This window comes from Ursus americanus, chromosome X, assembly GCF_024610735.1.
Source record: "Ursus americanus isolate L20-20 chromosome X, mUrsAme1.1.p, whole genome shotgun sequence".
NCBI lineage: Eukaryota > Metazoa > Chordata > Mammalia > Carnivora > Ursidae > Ursus > Ursus americanus.
The window spans coordinates 82,899,532-82,921,205 of record NC_142164.1 but is presented as its reverse complement, the minus strand read 5'-3'; the positions used below and the strand labels follow the sequence as shown (position 1 = coordinate 82,921,205).

Below are 21,674 nucleotides of genomic sequence, written 5' to 3'. Positions count from 1 at the left end.
GAATGAAACTAGTAATCAAAACAAAGAGGTAACAGGAAAATCCCCAAACACTTAGAAACTAAACAACATACTTCTAAATAATCCACAGCTCAAAGAGGAAGTCTCAAGGGAAATTAAAAAAAAAAAAGAAAATCAGGATGACAGTATATATATATTATTTTAATATTTGCTTTTTAAACTTGTCAGCATGCTAAGAATATTTTCCATGTCATTAATTATTTTCCCACAACATGACTTTTATTAGTTGTTGTATAAACATAAGATGATTTATTTAACCAATTTCTCATTGTTTGACATTTTGCTTGTTTCCTTTGGGAGGTATTATAAATAATGCCACAATAAATATGATTGCACATAAAAAAAATACACCGAACTGAATAAAAATTAAAATACAACATATCAAAATTTGTAGGCTACAGTCTCAGGCACATAATCTTTTAAACTGCCCCCCTGGACCATATAAGAATGGACCTTGGGCCTGGAACACTTCCTTACCAAGAGACAAAGAGCCCACACAGCCTGTGTGGGGCTACTGCCTTTGTGTGGGAGTATCTTTCCCTATTTTGAACTCAGTGTGTGCTGTTTTGTTCTGCAGAAGTTTGTACATCAATGGCTCTTAGGCCTGCCCCTCGCTTTCAGTATTTCAGACTCCATGGGGGAGTGAGTGGGGTCCTTTCACTGCACTGTGAGAGGGGTGTGAACAGTATCTTAGTTTAGTTTAATTTAGACTTCTTTGCTAACTAATGGAGTGAAGGATCTTCTCCTGTGCTTACCTGCCATTTGGCTGCCAGGAGACCCGCTAGCTATGAGGAAAGGATGCGTACTACAGATGCTGATCTTGCTCTGTCTCTTCTCTATGCAGGTAAAGCTTTGTTGCATTCAGTGTCTCACTGTGGCTGTGTTTTCCTTGGCGACTCTGATACCAAGGTGCAGTGGGCAGAAGTGTTTGGAGTCCTCCCCTGGGATTTGATAACCAGTGCACAATAAAAGCGGTGCTATAAGGAGAATTTATGGCACTAATGTTTACAAGTGAAAGGAAGAGAGCCTCAAAGCAATAATCTAAACTCTCGTCTCAAGAAATTAGAAAAGAAGGGGCGCCTGGCTGGCTCAGTCAGTGGAGCATGTGACTCTTGATCTCGGGGTTTTAAGTTTGAGCCCCACATTGGGTGTAGAGATTACTTCAAATAAAATATTAAAAAAAAAGAAATTAGAAAAGAAGAACAAAATAAACCCAAAGCCAGCAGAAGGAAATAATAAAAGTAGGAGCAGAAATCAATGAAATTGGAGGTGCCTGGGTGGCTCAGTCGGTTAAGCATCTGCCTTTGGCTCAGGTCATGAACCCAGGGTCCTGGGATCGAGTCCCGCATCGGGCTCCCTGCTCAGCGGGGAGCCTGCTTCTCCCTCTCTCTCTCTCTTGCTCTTGTTTTCTCTCAAGTAAATAGATAAAATCTATCCTGGGATTGAGCCTGCTTCTCTTTCTCCCTCTGCCTGCCGCTCTGCTGGCTACTTCTCTTTCTCTCCCTCTTTCTAATAAATAAATAAAATCTTAAAAAAAAAGAAATCAATGAAATTGCAAACAGAGAAACAGCAGAAAAAAACAATGAAACAAAGGGCTGGTTTTCCAACAAGAATAATAAAATAAACAAATCTCTAGTAATACTGACAAAGAAAAAATCAAAGATACAAATGATTAATATCAGGACTGAAACAGAGGCTATCCCTATAGACCCTGCAGACATCAAAAGAATAATAAAGGAATACAATAATAAATTTGACAACTTAGATGAAATGGACCAATTCCTCGAGAAGTACAAACGACCACAACTCTTCCAGTATGTAACAGCTCATTTGAATAGCCTCATAACGATTAAAGAAATTCATTTTGCAATTGAAAAGACAACTCTTGAAATAAAAATCTCTAGGCCAAATGGTTTCACTGGAGACTTCCACCAACTTTTCAAGAAGAATGAACACCAATCCCACACTATGTCTTCCAGAAAACAGAAAAGGGAATTCTTCCTAACACATTCCCTAAAGCCTGATACCAAAAGCAGACAAAGAGTACAAAAAAATACATCGTTGATGTACGAATGTTTTCCCACTGGTTTATACGTGGTTTGCATAGCAAATTTTGCACATTTTGTCATCACCTGTATTTGAAAATAGGATGTTTCTTGATGAATTATTCTATCACCTAACCAAAAAAGTATAAAAAAACCCCTACAAGCCAATATCTTTTATAAGCATAGGTGCAAAGATTCTTAACAAAATATTAGCAAATATAATTCAGCAATATATGAAGAGAATAATACACCATGACCAAGTGGGGTTTATTCTAGGAATGCAAGACTAGTTCAATATTTGAAAATCAATCAGTGTAATCTACCATATTAACAGGCCACAGAAGAAAAAAAATCACATGATAATATCAGTTGATGCAGAAAAAGGTTTTGGCAAAATCCAACACCCATTCATGATTTTAAAAAAACCTCTTAGAAAACCTGGAATAAAGGTTAACTTTGTCAACTTGCTAAAAATGAGATCTACAAAAAACTATAACTAACTTCATACTTAATAGTGAGAGACTGAATGTTTGCCCCCTAATATCAAGAACAACACAAGGATGTCGACTATCACCACTCTTATTCAATATAGCAATGAAAATTCTAGCCAGTGCAACGAGGCAAGAAAAAAGAACAAAAGGCATAGAGATTGAAAAGGAAGAAATAAAACTGACCCTACTTGCAGGTAACATGATGGTCCAGATAGAAAATCCCTAGGACCCTACAGAAAAACTTTTAGAAGAAGGGGTGCCTTGGTGGCTCAGTTGGTTAAGCATCTGCCTTCAGCTCAGGTCATGATACCCAGGGTCCTGAGATTGAGCCCCACATCAGACTCTCAGCAGCGAGCCTGCTTCTCTCTCTCCCTCTGCCTCTTCCCCAGCTTGTGTTCTCTCTCTCTCTCTTGCTCTTGCTCACTCTCTCTCTCTCTCAAATAAATAAATAAAATCTTAAAAAAAAACTTCTAGAAGTAATAAGTGACTTCAGCAAGGTTACGGGACACAAGAACAACACACAAAAATCAGCTGTATTTTTATATACTACAAATGAACAATGAAACAAGTTAAAAACAAAACACTTTACATCACTCAGAAAGTATATATTTAGGTGTAAATGTACCGAAATATGTACAAGGGCTTGCATGCTGAAAACTAGAGAATGTTGATGAAAGAAGTCAACAAAGAGCTAAATAAATGGAGACAGATACTGTGTTTATGGTTGGGTAGCCTCAACGCCATAAAAATATAAATTCTTCACAAGCTGATATACAGGCTTAATATAATCCTATTAAAATCTCGGCAAGAATTTTTTGTATATATAGGCAAATTTATTCTTAAATTTATGTGGAAGGACAAAGAATCTACAATAGCTAGAACAATTCTGACAAAGAATAAAATGGGAGAAATCAATCTACTTGTTTTCAAGGCTTTTTATTTAATTACAGGAATCAAGACAATGTGGTACTGATGAAGGGATGGACACATAGATCAATGAAACAGAAGAGAGGGCCCAGAAATAGCCCCACACAAGTACAGCCAACTACTGCTTTTTTTTTACAAAGGTACAAAAACTATTCAATGGATGAAGGAAAGTCTTTTCAACAAATGATGCTGGAGTAATTGGATCATTCATAAGGAAAAAACAAAATGAATCTCAATCTAAGTGACACACTTCATAAAAAATTAACCTGAAATGGATCACAGATTCAAATGTAGAATGTAAAACTATAAAACGGTGAGAAGACTACATGGGAGAAAATCATCAGAACTTAGGGCTTAGTAACAATTCTTAGATATGACACCAGAAACATGATCAATAGAAGAAAAAATACGTATCTTTGACTTCAACAGATTAAAAACTGTAGTTCTGCAAAAGACACTGTTAGGAGGATGAAATGAAAAGCTATAGACTGTGAGAAAGTATCTGACAAAGACTCATAAGTATAACATAGAACGAACTCTCAAAAATCAACATTGAAGAAACAAACAATCCAATTAGAGAATGGGCAAAAGACATGAAGAGACATTTCACCAAAGAGGATATACGGAGGGCAAATAAGTACATGAGAATATGTTCAACATCCATAGACAAGCATATTCTAGAATTTATATGGAAAGGCACAGATCCTAGAATAGCTAAAGCAGTCTTAACAAAGAAGAATAAAATGGAGTGAACAAAATAATTTAACTAAGCATTATGAGCAGCTCTACGAGAACATAAAATCCCCAGCAAACACAAACTACCAAAATTAATCCCCCCGAAAGTAGAAATCTATTAAGACCAATAATCAGAGAAAATAAAATGATTACAATTTACCATTTTAAAGATTTCTATTTATTTATTTATTTGAGGGCGAGCACGAGCAGGGGGGAAGCGCAGAGGGCGAGGGACATGCAGACTCCCTGCTAAGCGAGGAGCCCGATGCAGGGTTTGATCCCACGACCCTGAGATCACGCCCTAAGCCAAAATCAAGAGTCAGACGCTTAACTGACTGAGCCAGCCAGCACTCCTACAGTTAACTGAATTTAGATAAGCATTCCAATATAATTCCATGGGGAAAGAAAAGTCTATGGCATCAAAAGCACAAGAAACAAAAGAAAAAAATAGATAAATTGGACTTCATCGAAATTACAAACTTTTGTGCTACAAAGTCAACCACTAAGAAAGTGAAAAGATACCCACGAAATCGGAGAAAATAAATGCAAATCACATATCTGACAAGGGACTTGTATCCAGAACATATCAAGAACACTTACAACTTAATGATAAAAAATCAAATCACTCAATTAATGATAAGCTAAGGATTTGAACTGATATTCCTCCAGAGAAGATACACAAATGGCCAACGAGCACATTGTCAGTGAGTTCGGGCTGCTAATAAACTACCACAGACTGATGGTTTAAACAACAAACGTGGGGCGCCTGGGTGGCACAGTCGTTAAGCGTCTGCCTTCGGCTCAGGGCATGATCCCAACAATCTGGGATTGAGCCCCACATCAGGCTTCTCCGCTAGAAGCCTGCTTCTTCCTCTCCCACTCCCCCTGCTTGTGTTCCCTCTCTCGCTGGCTGTCTCTCTCTGTCAAAATAAATAAATAAAATCTTTAAAAAAAATAAATAAACGACAAACGTTTCTTTCTCACAGTGCTGGAGGCTGGAAGTCCAAGATCAAAGCACCAGCAGATCTGGAGTCCAGCGAGAACCTGCTTCTTGGATCACATCTCGCTGTGTTCTCACATGGCAAAAAGGGGAAAAGGACTCTCGGGGGTCCCTTTCATAAGGGTACTAATCCCATTCATGAGGGCTCCAACCTCGTGACCTCATCACCTCTCAAAGACCTCACCTCCTCATACCATCACACTGCGAATTAGGATTTCAACCTATGAATTTGGCAGGAGACCTAAACATTCAGTCCATTGCATACATGAAAAGATATTCAATATCAGCAGTCATTAGAGAAATAGAAATCAAAACCACAATGAGATACCACTTCCCACCCACTAGGATGGCTAGAATTAAAAAAGGCAGTAACAAGTGTTGGTGGGGATGTGACTAATTGGAACCTACATACCTTCCTGGTGGGATGGAAAATGGCACAGCCATTTTGAAAAAAGGTTTGGCAGTTCTTCCAAGTGTTAAACATAGAGGTACCATATGATCTAGCAATTCCACTCCCAAGGGAAATGAAAATAGATGTCCACGCAAAAACGTGGACACAAATGTTCACAGCAGCATTATTCATAGTAGTTAAAAGTGGAAACAACCCAAATGCCCCTCAACTGATGAATGGAAAAAAAACCAAATGTGGTATATCCTTACAAAAGAATATTATTCAGTAATAAAAAAGGAATAAAGTACGGATACATGCCATAGCATGCACGGATGAATCTTGACAACATTATGGTAAGTGAGAGAAGAGAGTCACAAAAGACCACCATTTGTATGATTCCATTTATATGAAAAGCCTAGAACAGTTAAATCTACAGAGACAGAAAGTGGTTGCCTGAAGCAGGGGGATACAGAATGGGAATGACGAATGAGTACCATGTTTCCTTCTGAGGTTATAGAATGTTCTAAAATTAGATGGTGGTGGTGGTTGCACAACTCTATGAATATACTTAAAACTACCGAATTGTAAGCTTTGAATGGGTAGTTTACCGTAAGTTTATGGTAGATGAATTATATCAATACATCTGTTAGGAAAAAAATCATGTAGCTAGGAAGTGGCCATGCAGGATTTCAAACCCAGTCTCTTGACAAGGGGAAGGTACTCAATAAACGTTTGTTGAATGAATGAATGAATGAATGAATGACTTTCACTTTCAAATTAGCAACAAAATAGGGATACCCTCTATCAAGTATCATTCAACATTGTTCCAAAAGTGGTAGCTAATGCAAGAGAAGATGAGGTAATCAGAATAAATATTTGGAGGGAAGAGAGAGTATCATTGTTGATTGGATGCAATATGGTATTCTACCTAGGAAAATGAAGAGACTGTAAAAAGCAGCTAGAATTCACATGAGAATCTGATCATTGCATTGGATAAGAAATAAAATACAATAAAGAAAATAAAAATTGACAGATTTTTTTCCTTTGGAAATAGAAAAAGTATGCTTTTCACCATGGTGACAAAAAACAAATGTAAAATATCTAAGAATGCAATTTTTTTTAAAATAAAAAGGTGCTGGGTCTATAAGAAGAAAACTATAGGGGTGCCTGGGTAGCTCAGTCAGTTGAGACTCTGACTCTTGGTTTTGGCTCAGGTCATGATCTCATGGGTGGTGAGATCAAGTCCTGAGTCAGGCTCCTGGCTCAGTAGGGAGTCTGCTTGAGATTCTCTCCCTCTGCCCCTCCCCCCATTCTCATGCCCTCGCTCTCTCAAATAAATAAATAAATCTTAAAAAAAAGAAAACTATAAAATACATAGTTTTAATGGTTGTTTTGAAACAAAATAAGATGGTTTTAACATTCATATGGAAGAATAAATGCTAAAGAATATTAAAGAAAACAACCAAAAAAGAAAGAAAAAGTACAGTGAAGGGGCTAGTACTATTTGATACTAAAAGTATTTCTAAAAGTCAATACATTTTTTTGAAAGGGAGTAGATACATATATCAGAAGGAAAAAACAGAGCTCAGAAATAGAGCAATAAACACTTGGAAAATTATGTGACAAAAGTGGCATGTAGTTGAGTTAGAAAAGTGTATTCATTTAACGATTGGTGCCGGCAAATTTTCTATCCAAAGGGAAAATACAAACTTCGATCTCATCTCATACCACACACCAGAGTAAATTCCAGCTGGATTGAAATTTAATTTTAAAAATTAAAACTATAAAAATGTTAAATTTAAGGCATATATTTGTTTAAGCATGAAGTGGGGAGAACTCACTAGGCAAGACAAGATACTCAGAACCTGAAAAGGAAAAAGACAGATATCTCTAATCAGATGATTATTTTTTCTAATTATATGTAGAAACATCTTTCAAAAATCAAGATATAAAGAGAGATAAAAGGGAAAAAATCACAATAAATGACAGAAGGTTAATGTTCACAAATTAGAAAGACAAACCACCTAAAGGAAAAAAAGAGCAAAAGATATGAAAACTTTAAAAAACATATGCAAAGATATTCGACCACTAGTTGCCAGGAAAATGCATAAATAAGTAAAACAAGATACTAGATACCATTTACTTTACCAAAGTAAAAACAGGTATCATTCTGTTTGGGCCTCAGAATGGGAAAAATTAAAAAAGCAGCAATATTCAGTGTGGGAGAGGATGTTAGAGCGATCCCTTTTAGTTTTTTTATGTTTTTCTATTTTTAAAGATTCTATTTATTTATTCAAGAGAGTACTAGCACCACCAGTGAGGGTGGTGGTATGGCGGGGGGGGGGGGCAGAGGAGAGGGAGAAGCAGATTCCCCCCCAGTGCAAAGCCCGAGTTGGGGATGTGACCCCGAGATCAAGTCCCCAACCCAAGTCAGATGCTCAACTGACTGAGCCACCCGGGTCCCCCAGAATGAGCCCTTTTATATGTTGCTGGTGGGAGTACCAATTTTACAAAAGTTTTGGAAAATAATTTAACTTAAAGTTCAATACATACTATCCACTTTAAGGAACATCTATTTCTTCACCTAATAATCACTCAGATGACAGTCTCTGAGTGTAGTTTAGAAATCAATAACAAAAATTTCAACTTTTGGGGCACCTGGATTGGTCAGTCGGTTAAGCGTCTGCCTTCTGCTCAGGTCATGATCCCAGGGTCCTGGGATCCAGCCCGCCTATCGGGCACCCTGCTCAGTGGGGAGCCTGCTTCTCCCTCTCCCTCTGCCTGCCGCTCCCCCTGCTTGTGCTCTCTCCCTCTCCCTGTCAAATAAATAAATAAAATCTTAAAAAAATTTTTTCAACTTCTTGGAAAATCAGAATCTCTTATTTAAATAACTACGGGGTCGGAGAGAAAACTGCAACAGAAATTAGAAAACATTTGAAGTAAACTACAGTGAAAATGTTACATATCAAAATTTGTTACATAGAGCTAAAGTGTTCTTAGAGAAGAATTCATGAACTTAATGCTTATATTATAAAAGGAAAGTGGTTGAATATGAATGAGATAAGCATTCAACTTAGGAATTTAAAAATAAGAATAAATGAAAAAACCCGAAGAAGAGAAATAATGAAATCAGGGGGAGAAATTAATGATGCAGAAAAGAAAAATAATAGGAGGCCCAACAAAGTCAAAGTAGGGTTTTGAAACAATCCCATCTTGGTTTAAGACCACCCATCACTGACTCCATGAAGCAGCATATCTGATTCCATTGGCCCCTCCATCAACCACTCTCAAATAAATGCATGACTGACACCACAGAAACCTTGACCATCCACTCAATGAACCCCATCATGCACCTCATAGACCATGCACCAGTCACCCCACGGTCGGAATCATTCATTCATTGATTCTTCAATACTCACCCCCAAAACTCTCCACCATTCACTCCATAGACCACCCATTACTCCCCAAACACCCTCACCACTCACCCACTGAACTCCAATCATTCATCTTGCAGGCCCCCTATCACTTACCCCAGTAACCCCCTATGATTCACCCCACAGACCTCCATCACTTATCCCCCAGGTCCAATCTCTTACTTGGCAGACCCCATCAGTGACCTCTGAGAATCCTCACCACTCCCCCCGCCAACAGACTCCTCATCGCTCACCCTATAGACCCCCCAGCACCCTCATCACTCATCCCACGGACTACCTATTTTATTTTCCCCACTGACCCCATCACTCACCCCAAACCCTTGTCACTCACTCCACGCCCCTCCTACTTAGTGACCTCGGAGAAGCCTCATCACTCACCCTACAGAGTAGCATCACTGAGTGCGAAATCCATGTCACCACACCCCCATAATCATGTCAGTGCTTTACTGGCCCAACTGTGCCGCCTCTGTGAAACTCAGTCCCAGAACCCTAAGTGTGGAAACTACCTCTGAGGGACTCTTCGGTATCTGGACTACACCGTGCACATGCCCAGTGTCGGCTTGGGAGCGGCCGGCCGCCCGCACCCCATCGGGTGCCCTCGCGCTGTGTTAGCGCGTGTGCGTGGCGGAGGAGAGGCGGGCTTTCAAATGTTCTTTAGTGACTTTGTCAAGCAACTAACATGGCTGTCCCCTCGGGAGTGTCTCTACGGGAGTCGCCATCTTGGAAGGGTGGTCATTTCGGCCGCGGAGCCGGCGGTCCCCGGGCCGATCTGCCCCTGCGGGATTTCCCGGGAACCCACCGGGCCGGAGCCCGGGCTGGGCCGCCGGCACTTCTCCCGCCCGCGCCGCGTTCTCCACAGTGGCCGCCCGGGCGCAGGCCCCGCGCTCGCCCTTCCCGGCGCTCAGGGGCCCCGCCCTCGGGCCGCATCCCCGGGGAGCCTCGGCTTCTTCACGCGCCGCTAGGCCACCCCCCCCTCCCCGCCCCGCGTCCCGCCGCGCCGTCCCCGCTAGGAAGACTCCTCCGAGCTGCAGGCCTGGAAACGGGCCCGCCCCGCCCCGGCCTCCGCCCCGGCTCCCCTTCTGGAGCGAACGGAACGGCCCCTGACGGGCGCGGGTGGCTCGCGGAGGCGCGGCCCCGGGCGCCGCGACGTGCCCACCTGCCGGCGCCTCTGTCCCCGCGTCGGCTGAGGGCATCGCCGGGCTCCTCGACTGTCACCGACCCTGGGTAGTTGCCATGGGGGGAATAGTACGTGTCAGATTTAGGCCAGGAAGCGGAAGTCGCCCGCAGCGAGAGTTTAACCACTCTGGGCGCGGGGAGCTGAGGTGATTTAGCGCCGGGGACCGAGTATCTGTGGAGCCACTAATTGGGGGCCCGTGATATCCGTGGTGGGGCATTTCATCCAATTTTTAAAAATCAAGGGATCGACCTTCCTTCTAAAAGCATGAAGGCTGAAGTTCTAAAGATCCAAGTTTTGATTTATTTCCATGAGTGTTTGGTTTCAAGCGCTAATTTGTAACTTTTCCCCCCTTTTACCCCGTGAATTATTTAGAAGTCCATTGTCCAACTTGCAAAACTTCTCCGAGACTCACAGGGCAAGAGAATGGGTACTTTTTTCAGGCTGCTGCGACAGGGAGAACAGCCCAGGCTCGCGTTTCCGGGAGCATGGGGGGTTTTATAAGGGAGAGGAGTTTTGGAAGGGAAGGAAACAAAAGCGGCTGACGGCCACTTGCACGTTTGGTGGGCTTTGGTCCACAGGTGTTGAAATGCTGCCCGAAAGGAGCTGTTTTCCGATTTGACTCATCTTAGTCTGTCACATACTCCTCTGGGAATTAATGATTCCAAAAAGGAGTTCAGAAGGAGTGCAGAAAATTTTACAGTTCCTGACACCATTTTTCATTTTCCCACACAAACACAAAGTTAATCTGATGGTAGTGATTTCTAATTGCATTGTGGTCTGGCAATGTTGTCTGAATGATGCTGAGTCTTTGAAATTTGTTGAAACTTGCCTTAAGGCTCAAGCAAGGGCCCAGTTTTCAAAAATGTTTCATCTCTTGATGAAAAAAAGATTGTATTTTCCAGTTGTTGGGTTGAGCATATGGGTTTGTTGGCCCAAGTTTGTTAGTTGGGGCTTTAAAGAATGTATTTCCTTCCTGATGATTTTCTTCTGCTTGACCCATGAGTTCCTGAGAGAGGAGAGAGATTCTCCCACTGTATTGTTATGTCGCGTTTTCATTGTGCTAGTCAATTTTTGCTTCCTATATTTTGAAGTTTATTATTAAAAGCAGGTAAGGGTATTTTGTTGTCAAATAACAGGCAAATCACTTCCCCAAAAGACTGTAGCATGCCTACTGCCACCAGCAAAATAGGAGTTCATTGAGGCACATCTTTTCAGCCCTGGATGTTGATGCAGTCTTTCATGTTTGTCAGTGTGAGGGCCGGTAGTAATTAATTGCTTTAATTTGCATTTTCCTGACTACTTCTGCAACAGAGCACCTTTCTGTATTTGTTGACCACTTAGATTTTCTCTTCTGCAGATCTTCATATCCTTGGTCCAATTTATGTGAAGTGATTCGTCTTTTTCTTATTGATTTGTAGAAGCTCTGTGCGTTAGGGATAGCAACGCTTTGTGAGTTGCATTGCAGTATTTCCCCCCTAACTCCTTTTCTCCTTTGCATTTTATAGGTGTCCTTCAATATGTAATCAGAAAGATGTATTCTCTCATCAGAAATGTCTAAACTTTCTTTCCTGGCTTCTGTATATTACTGTCTTGCATGGTTCTCCTCCCCCATTCCAGGTCTGCCCAGAAAGAGTCTTAACGTTTATTTCATTTTTATTGCTTTAATTTTTTTCTACTTAAACCTTTAATCTAGTTGGAATTTGCTGTGGCGTATGGTATGAGGTCAAGGTCAAGATTTGTTCTTACTGTGTCAAATAGGGAGAAAGCTTCCATTTCAGAAATCTGCAATTATCTCATAACCAAACAGAAAAAGCCTTCTCTTTTATAGATAGGGGAAGGAGGAGGCAAGCCGAGATAAGCAGAATCTGTGGAAGAGGAGCTGTTTTAATGGGAGAATGGACAGTAGGATCTGATAGAAAGGCGCCCACTGTGGTCAGTGATTCCCTCCCAAGGGAGGCTGAGAAGAGAGGGCACATTCCACAATTTTTTGTGCTTTCTCAGGCTTGGGGAGAAGCCGAGTTCAGGAGGCTGTAGGAAAAAGAGACGCTCTACTGACATTTGGCTAACAGGCATTTTGTTCTGATTAAATCAGTGTTTATGACGCAAGGACTGGGAATTTGGAAGGTCTGTGTCTTCCTTGTCCTAGGTAAACAACAGGAGCATCCGTGAGTCCTGTCTAAGTCATGTAGGGAAGGGGAGTTCTTGGCAGTCAGCAGTTTTCCAGAATATGAAAGAATAAGGGGATTTCTCAACCTTCGCTGTTTACCAGGATCACAGGGCTCAGGTACAATTCAGCAATGTCAGCTGGCACTGACACTGTGTCACTGTGTTTATGGAACACACTGCCCTGTATCCACTGAATTCAATACCAGTTTTGTCATATAAGATTGCACATATGTTTTGCTTGACCTGAACTCTTTTTTTTTTTTAATTTTTTTATTATATTATGTTAGTCACCATACAGTACATCCCTGGTTTCTGATGCAAAGTTCGATGATTCATTAGTTGAGTATAACACCCAGTGCACCATGCAATACGTGCCCTCCTTACTACCCATCACCAGTCTATCCCATTCCCCCACCCCGCTCCCCTCTGAAGCCCTCAGTTTGTTTCCCAGAGTCCATAGTCTCTCATGCTTCATTCCCCCTTCTGATTACCCCCCCTTTCTTTATCCCTTTCTTCCCCTACCGATCTTCCTACTTCTTATGTTCCATAGATGAGAGAAATCATATGATAATTGTCTTTCTCTGCTTGACTTATTTCACTTAGCATTATCTCCTCCAGTCCCATCCATGTTGCAGCAAATGTTGAGAACTTGTTCTTTCTTTTTTTTTTTTTTTAACATCAATTTTTATTTATGCTTCAGCTCTACCTTAATGATGATATCTAATATCCTTCTGCACCTTCTGTGTGGAGCAAACTTAATGCTTTCTTTTTTTTTTTCTCTGCATTTTTATTTTATTTTATTTTATTTTATTTTTTAATGATTTTTTATTATATTATGTTAGTCACCATACAGTACATCCCCGGTTTCCGATGTAAGGCTCGATGATTCATTAGTTGTGTATAACACCCAGTGCACCATGCAATACGTGCCCTCCTTACTACCCATCACCGGTCTATCCCATTCCCCCACCCCCCTCCCCTCTGAAGTCCTCAGTTTGTTTCTCATAGTCCATAGTCTCTCATGTTTCATTCCCCCTTCTGATTACCCCCCCTTTCTTTATCCCTCTCTTCCCCTACCGATCATCCTAGTTCTTATGTTCCATAGATGAGAGAAATCATATGATAGTTGTCTTTCTCTGCTTGACTTATTTCACTTAGCATTATCTCCTCCAGTGCTGTCCATGTTGTAGCAAATGTTGAGAACTCGTTCTTTCTGATAGCTGAGTAATATTCCATCGTATATATGGACCACAACTTCTTAATCCAGTCATCTGTTGAAGGGCATCTCGGCTCCTTCCACGATTTAGCTATTGTGGACATTGCTGCTATGAACATTGGGGTGCATATGGCCCTTCTCTTCACTACGTCTGTATCTTTGGGGTAAATACCCAGTAGTGCAATGGCTGGGTCATAGGGTAGCTCAATTTTTAACTTTTTAAGGGACCTCCACACTGTTTTCCAGAGTGGCTGTACCAACTTGCATTCCCACCAACAATGTAGGAGGGATCCCCTTTCTCCACATCCTCTCCAACAATTGTTGTTTCTTGCCTTGTCTATTTTTGCCATTCTAACTGGCATAAGGTGGTATCTCAGTGTGGTTTTGATTTGAATTTCCTTGATGGCTAATGATTTTGAACATTTTTTCATGTGTCTGTTAGCCATTTGTATGTCTTCATTGGAAAAGTGTCTGTTCATATCTTCTGCCCATTTTTTGATTTGTTTATTTGTTTCTCGTGTATTGAGTTTGAGAAGTTCTTTGTAGATCTTGGATACCAGTCCTTTATCTGTAGTGTCATTTGCAAATATATTCTCCCATTCCGTGGGCTGCCTCTTAGTTTTTTTGACTGTTTCCTTGGATGTGCAGAAACTTTTAATCTTGATGAAGTCCCATAAGTTCATTTTATCTTTTGTTTCTCTTGCCTTTGGGGATGTGTCATGAAAAAGGTTGCTTTGGCCGATGTCGTAGAGGTTGTTGCCTATGTTCTCCTCTAGAATTTTGATGGATTCCTGTCTCACATCGAGGTCTTTCATCCATTTGGAGTTTATTTTTGTGTATGGTGTGAGATAGTGGTCAAGTTTCATTCTCTTGCATGTAGCTGTCCAATTTTCCCAGCACCATTTATTGAAGAGACTGTCTTTTTCCCACCGGATGTTTTTTCCTGCTTTATCAAATATTAGTTGCCCAAAGAGCCGAGGGTCCATTTCTGGGCTCTCTATTCTGTTCCATTGGTCTATGTGTCTGTTTTTGTGCCAGTACCATGCTGTCTTTGTGATCACAGCTTTGTAGTACAGCTCGAAATCCGGCATTGTGATGCCCCCAGCTTTGTTTTTCCTTTTCAACAGTTCCTTGGAGATTCGGGGCCTTTTCTGTTTCCATACAAATTTAAGGACTGTTTGTTCCAGTTCTTTGAAAAATGTCCTTGGTATTTTGATCGGGATAGCATTGAAAGTGTAGATTGCTCTGGGTAGCATGGACATTTTAACTATGTTAATTCTTCCGATCCATGAGCATGGAATATCTTTCCATCTTTTTATGTCTTCCTCAATGTCTTTCAAGAGTGATTTATAGTTTCTAGAATATAGGTCCTTTACGTCTCTGGTTAAGTTAATTCCAAGGTAACATATGGTTTTTGGTGCTATTGTAAATGGGATGGATTCCCTAATTTCTCTTTCTTCGGTCTCGTTATTCGTGTATAGAAATGCAACTGATTTCTGAGCATTGATTTTGTATCCTGCCACGTTACTGAATTGCTCTATAACTTCTAATAGTTTGGGAGTGGCTTCTTTTGTGTTTTCCATATAGAGTATCATGTCATCTGCAAAGAGAGACATTTTGACTTCTTCTTTGCCAATTTGAATACCTTTGATCCCTTTTTGTCGTCTGATTGCTGTTGCAAGGACTTCTAGTACTATGTTGAATAATAGTGGCGAGAGTGGGCATCCTTGTCGAGTTCCTGATCTTAAGGGAAAGGCTTCCAGCTTTTCCCCATTGAGAATAATATTTGCAGTAGGCTTTTCATAGATGGCTTTTATGAGATTGAGAAATGTACCTTCTATTCCTACACTCTGAAGGGTTTTAATCAGGAAAGGATGCTGTATTTTGTCAAATGCTTTTTCGGCATCGATTGAGAGGATCATATGGTTCCTGAGTCTTTTCTTGTTGATATGATGTATCACGCTGATTGATTTGCGAATATTGAACCACGCTTGCATCCCAGGTATGAATCCCACTTGATCATGATGGATAATCCTTTTAATGTACTGTTGGATTCTATTAGCAAGTATCTTGTTGAGGATTTTGGCGTCCATATTCATTAGGGAAATCGGTCTGTAATTCTCCTTTTTGATGGGGTCTTTGCCTGGTTTGGGGATCAAGGTAATATTGGCCTCATAGAATGAGTTTGGTAGCTTTCCTTCTGTTTCTATTTTTTGAAATAGCTTTAGGAGAATAGGTATTATTTCTTCTTTAAATGTTTGGTAGAATTCCCCAGGAAAACCGTCCGGGCCTGGAGTTTTGTTATTTGGAAGGTTGTTTATCACTGACTCAATCTCTTCATAATTAATTGGCCTGTTTAAGGAATCAGTTTCTTCCGGTTTCAATCTTGGTAGTTTATAGGTTTCCAGGAAGGCCTCCATCTCTTCCAGATTGCTTAGTTTATTGGCATATAGCTGTTGATAAAAATTTCTAATAATCCTTCCAATTTCAATGGTGCTCGTCGTGACCTCTCCTTTTTCGTTCATAATTTTAATAATCTGGGTCCTTTCTCTTTTCTTTTGGATAAGTCTTGCCAGTGGTCTGTCAATTTTATTGATTCTCTCAAAGAACCAGCTTCTAGTCCTGTTGATCTGCTCTACTGTACTTCTGGTTTCTGCTTGATTGATTTCAGCTCTAATTTTGGTCAACTGCTTCCTCGTGCGTGGATTAGGCCTGTCCCTCTGTTGCTGTTCCAGCTTTTTGAGGTGAGAATATAAAAACTGCATTTTAGATTTTTCTATTCTTTTGAGTGAGGCTTGGATGGCTATGTATTTCCCCCTTAGGACTGCCTTTGCAGTATCCCATAGGTTTTGGACTGTTGTATTTTCATTCTCATTGGTCTCCATAAATTGTTTAATTTGATTTTTGATTTCCTGGTTTATCGAGTCATTCCTGAGCAGGATGGTTCTTAGTCTCCAAGTGTTCGAGTTTCTTCCAAATTTTTCCTTGTGGTTGAGTTCCAATTTCAGAGCGTTGTGGTCTGAGAATATGCAGGGGATAATTTCAATCTTTTGGTATCGGTTGAGACCTGTTTTGTGTCCCAGAACATGGTCTATTCTTGAGAATGTTCCATGGGCATTAGAATAGAATGAGTATTCTTTGGTTCTGGGGTGTAGTGTTCTATATATATCTATGAGGTCCAACTCGTCGAGTATGGCATTCAAAGCCTTTGATTCTTTGCTTAGTTTTTGCCAGGGTGTTCTGTCTATTTCTGATAGTGGAGTGTTGAGGTCCCCTACTATTAATGTATTTTTATTTATATGTCTCTTTATTCTGGTTAAGAGTTGGCTTGTGTATCTTGCTGCTCCCCTGTTGGGGGCATATATATTTATAATTGTCATATCCACTTGTTGAATACTTCCCTTAAGAATAATATAGTGCCCTTCTGCGTCTCTAACTATAGTCTGTAGTTTAAAATCCAATTTATCTGATATGAGAATTGCTACCCCAGCTTTCTTTTGAGGTCCATTTGCGTGAAAGATGGTACTCCATCCCCTTACTCTCAGTCTGAATGCATCTTTGGGTTTGAAATGAGTCTCTTGTAGACAGCAAATGGATGGTTGACCTGAACTCTTGATTGTGTCTCTGTAATCTGATTTCAAAGGAGTTCTCCTCTTGCAAATTTATTTTCCTAAGAACTCCTTGAAGTTTAAAATGAAGTTTCAAAATGAATGCTACCCCCCTCCCCCAAACCCCACAAAACAAAACTGTTGGGATTCTCATTGGACTGTATTACCCTAATATAATAGTTCGGAAAGAGTTAATGCTTTTTGTTACGGTAAGCCTTTATATCTAGGGATTTCATGAGTCTCTATTTGATTATGTCTTACATATTGCAATGACATTTTGTCGTCTTCTTATAAGTCCATCACCTTTTTTGGTTAAATTTGTTCTTAGATATTCACAATGTCTTTGTTGTCATTGTTAAGGCTTGTTTGCTAATCCAGTCTGCTTACTGTTGGTATAGGAAGAAAATATCAATTTTTATAATTGTATCTTGTATCCAGCCCCTTATCAAAACTACCTACCAATTCTGGTAGCTTCTTAGTATAGTCTCTCAAGTTTCCTAATTGTACAACATATCAGATATAGGTAATATTTTCTCATTTATCCAATATTCAGTGTGATTCTTTTTATTGTGTTAGCTGTTCAGCACAGTAACCACTAAGCTCATGTGGCTATTTAAATTTAAATTTATTAAGAAACAGATTCTTTTCTTAAAAAGATTTTATTTATTTGACAAAGAGAAAGAGAGAGCCAGCCCAAGCAGGGGGGAGTGGCAAGAGCTTGATGCAGGGCTCTATCCCAGGACCCTGGGATCATGACCTGAGCCAGAGGCAGATGCTTAACTCACTGAGCCACCAGGTGCCCCAAGAAACAGACTCTTAATTATAGAGAACAAACTGATGGTTACCAGAGGGGAGGGGGTGAGGGGGATGGGTGAAATAGGGAATGGGGATTAAGGAGCGCACTTGTCATGATGAGCACTGGGTGGTGTATGGAATTGTTGAATCACTCTGTTGTACGCCTGAAACTAATACAACACTGTATGTTAACTCACCGAAACTAAAAGAAAAATTTAAAAAGCCTAAACAAATACATTTTAATTTTAATTTATTTAAGCCAAATAAATTAAAATTCAGTTTCTCAGTCACCTAGCAACATTTCAAATGTTCAATAGCTGCATATGGTTAGTGGCTACTCTATTGGATAGCACTAAATGTGAAACATTTCTGGAAAGTTGTATTGGAGAGTGCTGAAATACAGCCTCCAAAATAATGTTGAGTAATACATGTGATAGCATCCCTCTCTTGTTGCCAATTGTAATGGAAATGGTTAAAACATTTTACCACTTAGTATAAAGGTTTCTGGCAATTTTTGGAAAATGGTTCTGTCAATTTTAAGTAGTTTCCTTCTATTGTTATTTTGAGCTTTTGTTATCAATATAATCGCTACTGAATTGTTTCATATACTTTTGAAATATCAATAGCATTATGTAGCTTTTCTAAAGTACTGGTGTAATGAATTCTGTTGATTGACTTATAAATATTAAACCACACTAGCATTTCTAGAATCATCTTAATGGTTATGGGGTATTTTTTTTCTTTTTCTTTTTCTTTTTTTTAAGATTTTATTTATTTATTTGACAGAGATAGAGACAGCCAGCGAGAGAGGGAACACAAGCAGGGGGAGTGGGAGAGGAAGAAGCAGGCTCATAGCGGAGGAGCCTGATGTGGGGCTCGATCCCATAATGCGGGGATCACGCCCTGAGCCGAAGGCAGACGCTTAACCGCTGTGCCACCCAGGCGCCCCTCTTTTTCTTCTTTTAGAGAGGGGTTGGGGGGACTGAGGGAGGAGAGAGAGCCCCAGAGGCGGGGTTCCATCTCACAACGCTGACATGTCAGACCCGAGTTGAAATCAATAGTTGGATGCTTAACTGACTGATCCACCCAGGGGCCCCTTTTTTTCTTGAGATACATCTGGATTTGATATGTAGATATTTTATTTAGAAATTTTCATTCATATTTATGAAAGATTATCTCTAGTTATCTTCTTTTTTGAGCAATATATTTCAGTTTTGGCATTAAGGTTATTCTTTCATAAAACAAATTGGAAAATTCCATCTTTCTCTGTGGGCTGGTAGAGTTTATGAAACATTGACCCATTTCATTGTGATTTATTTAGGAAAGTGTTTCTTCATTTCCAACTGGTTAAGATATTTTGGTAACGTTTTAATTTATTTCTGTTTTTACTGGGTCTTATCAGAGGAAGTGATCTGTCAAAGCCCTACTTTTTAAAATGTATCAATCATTTCTCTGATGCCAGGTTAGACAATTGAATGTTGTTTAATGTTGCAAGGGCATAGTAGAGATTATATAGTCTCCATGTAAGATATAAAGTTCTTGGGGTGCTTGGCTGGCTGAGTCGGTTGCGTGTCTGACCCTTGGTTTTGGCTCAGGTCATGATCTCAGGGTCACGGAAATAAGTCTGCATCAGGCTCCACACTCAGCACCGTGTCTGCTTGAGATTCTGTCTCCCTCTCCCTCCTGCTTGCACGTGCTCTCTCTCAAATAAATAAATAAAATCTTAAAAAAAGATATACAGTTCTTTTTATGTCTATTAACTATGACTTATTGATTATAATTTTCATATCTTTTTGGCCTTTGTTTTTCTTAACTTGATTCATCATATTCTGAAAGAGGTATAATCTCTTACTATAAATTATGATTTTAAGGTTTTGTTTCATCTCTATTATTTTTTGCTGGTGTTATTTGTGTTTATGTAAAGGTTTATACATATTATATCTTCATAAAATGTAGACTTTAGGGGCATCTGGGTGGCTCAGTCGTTAGGCGTCTGCCTTCGGCTCAGGTCATGATCCCAGGGTCCTGGGATTAAGCCCCTCGTCGTCGGGCTTCTTGCTCAGCGGGAAGCCTGCTTCTCCCTCTCTCACTCCCCCTGCTTGTGTTCCCTCTCTCGCTCTCTCTCTCTGTCAAATAAATAAATAAAATCTTTTTTAAAATGTAGATTTTAGGGGCGCCTGGGTGGCTCAGTTGGTTAAGCGACTGCCTTCGGCTTAGATCACGATCCCAGGGTCTTTGGATCGAGTCCCCTGTCAGGCTCTCTGCTCAGCAGGGAGTCTGCTTCTCCTTCTCACTCTCCCTCTGTGTTCTTCCTTTCTCTCTCTCTCTCAAATAAATAAATAAAATCTTTTAAAAAATGTAGTCTTTATTATTATATAATGTCTACTTTTATCTGTTGAATGCTTTTAGCCATGGAATTTACCTGGATAATTATATCATCAGACCTGCTTTTATTCTGTTTGCATTTACCTGACATGTATCCTTTGCTATTGTTCAGTTTTGCCTCTTTTAGTAAACAACACAGAACTCTTGTTTTTTTTTTTTAAGATTTTATTTTATTTGACAGAGAGAGAGAGCACAAGCAGAGGGGAGGGGCAGAGGGAGAGGGAGAAACAGGCTCCCCGTTGAGCAGGGAGCCCAATGTGGGACTTGATCCCAGGACCCTGGAATCATGACCAGAGCTAAAGGCAGACACTTAACCGACTGAGCCACCCCGGTGCCCTAGGAAAATGAGCCATTTACAATGTTTTACTTCTTCATTCTACCCTCACCCAAAATGTCTGAAATAATTTTTTTTTTTTAATTAGAAAGGCTGCCGGGTTGCCTGCTTGGCTCAGTTGGAAGAGCGTGCTATTCTTTTTTTTTTTTTAATAAGATTTTATTTATTTATTTGACAGAGAGAGACAGCCAGCGAGAGAGGGAACACAGGCAGGGGGAGTGGGAGAGGAAGAAGCAGGCTCCCAGCAGAGGAGCCTGATGTGGGGCTCGATCCCACAATGCCGGGATCACGCCCTGAGCCGAAGGCAGATGCCTAATGACTGAGCCACCCAGGCGCCCCAAAAGCATGCTATTCTTGATCTTGGGATCATGAGTTTGAGCCCCACACTGGGTACAGAGATTACAAAAAAAAATAAACTTTAAAAAATATTAGAAGGAATGGGGTAACCGGGTGATGGGTATTAAGGAGGGCACGTGTTGGGACGAGCACTGGGTGTTATATGCAACTAATGACCCGTTGAACATTACATCAAAAATGAGTGATGTACTATATGCTGGCTAACTGAACATAATAAAAAATATTAGAAGGGATGCTGGAAACATGGTGGCAGGAGAGCAGCTTTTAAATCTTTCTTTATGCCAACATACAAACAGAGCAACCAGATAGCAAAATCAAAACCCATGGATGACATTCACAATGAAACTGGGGGACACACTATCCCCAGTCTGGTAGATTTCCACCAGAAATGGCTGCCAACAGTATTTCCATCCCTGTACGTGCTTGCTTCTCCTCCCATCAAGATGTGGAGCATGTTTTTTCACTCTTTGTGTCTCGGCTGGACTTCTGTATCACCAACTAAGTGTGGTAGAAATGGCATTCTGGGACTTCTGAGCCCAGCCCTTATGAGGCCTTAAACTTCTGCTTTAGTGAGTAGAACCAGGCACGCAGTAAA

General features: G+C 40.4%; 1 protein-coding gene across 1 annotated transcript in view; it reads right to left on the bottom strand.

Moving 5' to 3' along the window:
• Window positions 1–10,333, bottom strand: part of ZNF41 (zinc finger protein 41) — a 40,709-nt gene extending 30,376 nt beyond the window's left edge. Inside the window, exon 1 of the mRNA XM_045788789.2 lies at window positions 10,198–10,333. The gene's annotated coding sequence lies outside the window, so the exon portion shown is untranslated. The remainder of the gene's footprint in view (window positions 1–10,197) is intronic.
• Window positions 10,334–21,674: the final 11,341 nt, after the last annotated feature.